Here is a 6,206-nt window from a genome sequence, read left to right as displayed (position 1 = left end):
CACCTCTGGCTGACCTGGAGGCTCCGGGAAAGAAAGTGAAGGCTAAGCAGAGTTGTCAACTGCCAGGCTGTGTTGGAGATATGATTCAAAATGCACATGAAGCTCCTCAGCAAAAACTGGCAGAATTATTGGATCCCAACATTTAATGCAATCTTTGTCCAGTCATTTACTGACCACTAAGCTAACCGAGCAGAGACTTCAATGTCCAAGCATGACAAAGAATAAAATCTTTGGAGAACTGGTTTAGAAAAAAATACTAAACAAACATTCTACAACAACAACAAACTGCAAAATAGACCCTAGGGAAGGGACAGAATATAATTTTCAGGGTTGTAAAATTTTATTATTCAAATGCAACAAACACTTACAAGACACAGAAACTAGAAAGTATGGCCCATAAGTAAGGACAAAAGCAAGCAATAGAAGTGTCTGTGAAATAACTTAAATTTTGCTTACTAGACAAATATTTTAAATTAGCCATCCTAAAAATATTTAAAAAACTAAAATAAACCATGTCTGAAAGGATTAAAGGAAAAGATGAGGATAATATCTCACCAAATAAAGACTATCAATATACAGATAGAAACAATAAGAAGAAACAAATACAATGATGGAATTTAAAAATATAATAACTTAATAAAAAATTCACTAGAGGAGCTTAACAGTAGATTTGGACAGGCAGAAGAAAAGAATCAGCCAAATTGAAGACAGGTTAATGAAATTATCCAGTCTAAGGAATAGAAAGAAAAAAGAATGAAGAAAAATAAAGTCTCAGAGACTTGTGGGGCATCACCAAGAATTTGAAGATAGACAGATGGGAGTTCCAAAAAGAGAGGAGAGAGAGAGAAAAAAAGAGAGAGACAAGGGCATAAAAAAAAAAAAATTGAAGAAGTAATAGTTGAAAACATAATTTGATGAAAAACATTACCCGCTCATACAAAAAGCTTAATGGATTCCAAATCAGAAAAAAAACAAAAAAAACCCCAGAGATCTCTACTTAGATAAATCACAACTAAACTGTCAGAAGCCAAAGGCAAAGAGAGACTCTTGAAAGGAATAGGAGAGAAATGACTCATGATGTATGAGAGAGTGAATGAGATTTTTCACTGATTTTTTACTGGAGATTATGAAGTCTAGAAGACTCTGAGATGACATATTTAAGCTCTGAAAGAAAATGACAAATAATAATCATCAACAAAATGAAGAGGCAGCCTATCAAATGAGAAAATATTTGCAAATCATATAGCTAATAAGAGGTTAATATCCAAGATATATTAAAAAAAACTCATATAATTCAATAGTAAAAAAAAAAACTGATTAAAAAATGGGCAGAAGATCTGAATAGACATTTTTTCAAAAGAAGACATACAGATGGCAAGCAGATACATGAAAAAATATTCAACGTCACTAACCATCAGGGAAATACAAATCAAAACCACAATGAGGTATCATCTCACACTTGTTAGACGGCTATTATCAAAAAGATAAGAATTAAGAATAGTCAAAGATGCAGAGAATAGGAAATTCTTATGCACTGCTGGTAGACATGTCAATTGGCACAGCTACTATGGAAAACAATATAGAGGTTCCTCAAAAAATTAAAAAGAGAATTACCATATGATCTAGCAATTCCACTTCTGGGTATCTACCCAAAGGAAACAAAACCACTAACTCAAAAAGATATATGCACCCCTGTGTTCATTGCAACATTATTCACAATAGCCAAGATATGGAAGCAACGTAAGTGTTCACCAATAGGTTGAATGGAAAAAATATATATATACAAACACAATGGAATATTAGCCAGCCACAAAAAGAAGGAAATCTTGCCATTTGTGACATCATGGAAGAACTTGAGGGCATTATACTAAATGAATTAAGTCAGATAGAGCAATAAAAACATCATATAATCTCTTTTATATGTGGAATCTAAAGAACAAAAGCAAAAACAAAAAGTTGAACTCATAGATACGGAACAGATTGGTCGTTACCAGAGGTAGGGGGTGAAGGTGGGCAAATGAGTGTAGGTAGGAAAGTTAGTTGACTCAGTGCACAATAAACCCCCACTTAAGCAAGAATAAGTCAATAAAACGAAGGCCCTTTCTTCTGGTCTAGTGATTTTTACCAATCTGAGTGCAGGCGGGAAAGAAATGGGAGACACACATTGGGTAATTGGTAAGTATTTAATAAAAGCACTGATTACAAAGTTATAGCAGAGTTTAGTGAAGCCAATAAGAAATGACCCAGTAACCTTGGGCAAGGAAGATAAGGGGGTCCTTACTCCTTCTTGGCCTGGCAATGTTAGAGGCAGGAACACTTACCAGAACTATGTAAGAAAGAAACTGTACTGACAGGGCTGCATAACATGAGCTGTGGCTTTTAGTAAAGTGATATAGTTAATCTACGGCTATCCAACTGGGAGAGAATGCAAGGAACAAATGCCTCCTAACCCTCTTCCCATCCTCCATCCTCCAGCTAGTGTTTCTCATGGGCAGCACAAAGCCACCTGGAAGCCAGGGGATGTCCACAAGGTCAGCTTCCCCAGGTGAGCAAAGGAGTCACCAAGGGCAAATTGAAAACATGGAGCACACCAACCTAGAGGAGGTGGGTGACAGAGGACAAAGACTCTCCATTTGATGATAGGAGTACAGGAGTAATACATTTGAAGTTTGAGTCCCAGCCCTGGAGGAAAGCGGCTGCAGAGCCTTGCTTAGATTAGGTCTTCAGATTAGATTTGCTTTTTAGGTTTTCATGAAGAAGCAGTTGAAGTTGGGATTCTGCAGCATCCAATCCCTGATCTGATAGGGCTCAGTCTCAATCTACTTACTACCGACAGCATCCATTCTGTGGGCGGAAGCCTGATTTAGGAGAAGCCTCATGATGCTTTGTATCATGAGAGGGAAACTAGGATGGGAGAATGTATGCTTATCCTTTATGTCTTTAGTTGGCCAGTTAGTCTCAAAAGATAGATTTTTAAAAATCTGTTTGTTTTTCAACCTGGAATTGACTTCTAACATGGCCTTCTGACATCTTGATTTTGGATTTCTGGCCTCTGCCACTGAGAGAATGTATCTGTTGCTTTAAGCCTCCCAGTTAATAGTAATTTATTAAGGCAGCTCTAGGAAAATAACATACTAGGTATGTGGTCTTATCATTAAAACAAACCAGTGAGCACACAGTGTCCAACATAGGGTCATGCTTTCTTTATACTCTCATAATGAAGAAAGGACACTGAAATACCTGTTCTGAGGGGATCCATTCACTCCTATTCTTGTCCAGATGTGAGGGGAACAATACAAGTTACAGCAAGTAAGTCAGAGGATGCTTTACGAGGGATGCTGATCCCACTCTCCATGGCATCTCTGCCCAGAGGTGTGTCGTGAGATCTTGTTCCGTTGGGGCCTACATCAAGCTGGGATTGCCTAGAAGCAGCTTCTTATGTGTCTGCTGGCAAGTACCATGCATGTGCTGTTTATCTACAGTCTAGAAAGTCACGGCTTTGAATACACAAAATTCTTCATTTGAAGGATAGACAGTGAGGATGTTATTAAACACATCCTGTTCCAGGTTGGGAACCCTGCACTGGGCTTCTGAATCTAAGCACAAAGCCATGCAAGAGTAGCCATCCTTGGCGGGGACACCCCGCAAGCTGCCACGCATGGCAGCGGCTGGTATGCGAGACGGAAAAAGAAAAGTTTACCACAGCAAAGTCTAAACAGAAAGGAAGATATTCTCGGAGATCTTGCTCAGATTGCGGCACACAAAATTAATAATACCATAAGTAAATAAATAAATATCCCCACTGCCTCAAAAAACAACAAAAATGGGTTTTTTTGTCCTACACTCCTAATAAGAGAAGATAATAGCTGATAGATATTTACTTTCATGGTAAGAATTCTCTTAATGGCTGAAAATAAAACATTACCCTTTACCTAAAGAAGAGGATGATGCTGAAAAAGGACTACTGGGTTCTGGCTCAGCATATGGTCTCCTATTTCCATGCTGGAGCACACAGCTGCCTGCATGTCCTGCCCATTGCTGCAGACATGACAATAATGTTTGGGTTAACTGATGAACTTCTCCTTTCTCTCATGCATGGGCTTGCATGAGAGGACATCCTGTGTCCTGTGTCTTTTGTGTATTAAAGCAGATTAACCTTGCAATTAATTTCCAAGGTGACAGTAGTTATTTTACTAGATGATAAAGAACAACAACTAAAGTCAGCAGCTTGGATTAACACAAGAAGAGCCGTGGTACCAGGAATGGAGGTGCAGATGGAGGGACTGTATAGTCAGCATACGCTTGTTGCCATGGAAATAACGCCGAAATGGAGCTCTGGGCAGCCGGTACAATGAAGAGTATTACCAGCCATAACTGACCAAAGAACATATTTTGAAAAACAGAAAAAAAAAAAAGAAAGAAAAGGAATTAAAAATATGAACTGAGAGAACTGACATGACAAGACATGTTTCTGATAGTAATACTGAGGGAAATTCTATTTTCTGAGACAGGCATCTAGAATGTCTAAAGCCTGGAAATGATGGGGTTGAGTTAGATGATGATGTAGCACTGAAACCCTCTCATTAAAATACAGACCAGCATCAATCCTCAATCCCCTGCTGATATTTTTTGGCACTGTGTCTGTGTCTCAAGGTCAGAAAACTCACTTAGAATTCTCATGACTAAGGTAATTTCACTGACTTGGTCAAAGGGGTACTTTCCAATATTCTTTTACAGCACAATCTTTGCTAAAGAATGGCTCCAAAGGTTTCATATCTTATCCTAATTCAAATCATACAGTCCGTAATTTCCTGGTATCCAAACAAACCCAATGGGCAGGCATGAACAAAATTTGGCCACAAACACTAGTAATCACTATTTTTCTTCCCAGCTTTAATAAGAGGCCTGTGGCTACAATGGCATTTGCCAATGGACAGAAGCCCTCATATCAACCTCAACCATGAATTCGATTTATTTTAAAAAAGGAGCCATCTGGGTAACATCCACTGCCTGTGGTATGAACCTTGAGCAGCCTAGCAGAGCCACCATCCAACAACAAAAATCCCTGAGTAAAGGAAAAAAAAAATCAACTAAATAACAAAGAAAATATGGGCAAAAAGAGATAAAGCAAAAACTTTTGAGTACTTAAGTGTCAGAGTTAATGCTCCTTTTCTATGGCAATTCTTTATTCCTGCGAGGTAAAATATTAGTCTTTCAGTCCTTCTGCTTTGCTTTGTCCAGAAGAGCAGTTAATGATGAGGATGTTGATGACAAAATAATGACAAGAACTAATAATTATTGGATCCAGGAACTGTATTAGATACTTTCTGTATTAACCTTTCTGATCCTCACAAGTGAAGGCTCAAAAAGGTAGCTAACTGGCCTCTCAGAGCAAGTAAATCTCCATCCTGATGGATTCAGATGGTTTGGTTCCTGAATGCTCCCTCCCAACCATTACGCTCTGCCATGTCTCACCTAAACTGTAGGAATCCACATAGTGGATGGAAATTATCTTTGATATGTAAAAACAATGGGGAAAATAAAACTAGCAACTAAAGGGGTTTCTCTACTCTCTAGAACAGGAGCAAGTACAGTAGCTTAGTGGTACCAAGATGCTACTGATCTTAATCCTACATCTTAGAAATAGAGGTGATCATTCTGGAGGATCTACCAGATGCCAGCCACTGCTCTATCAATTTCAACACAATTTATCTCATTGAATCAAGTATAAAACTGTAAGTTTGAAGAGTGGTTAAAGGAGTAGGTGAGCAATCTTAGTGTTTTCTTAACTTTATATATTTTTGGTTGTTTTATGTGTCTTTTTTTGATAATTAAACAATAAAAAAAAGTTGAATAACAACAGCTAGATTTCAAAACCTGTGTTAATTTTTTAGAATGTATTCAATCACTAGTTTTTACTAATGGACTAGTTATTGTCAGAATGGCTAGGATTCCCTCCTCGACTATATAATAATATATTTTAAAATATGTATACATTCATGGGTCTCAAACTCAGAAACATAATTAGATTGAGGCTTCATATTCCTAATAGACTTATTCAAAAAGTATACTTTCTTAATTATTATTAATGTTCCTTATTTAAGATTAACCATACAATAACTATTTGCTGCCCCATCATGCAAAATAAAATAACTTAATATTAATGCCTACCAGGCACTTGCTTTGTGCCAAATTCTGATGCAAAT

The sequence above is a fragment of the Vicugna pacos genome, chromosome 1, assembly GCF_048564905.1.
Source record: "Vicugna pacos chromosome 1, VicPac4, whole genome shotgun sequence".
NCBI lineage: Eukaryota > Metazoa > Chordata > Mammalia > Artiodactyla > Camelidae > Vicugna > Vicugna pacos.
Note: the sequence above shows the minus strand (reverse complement) of the source record.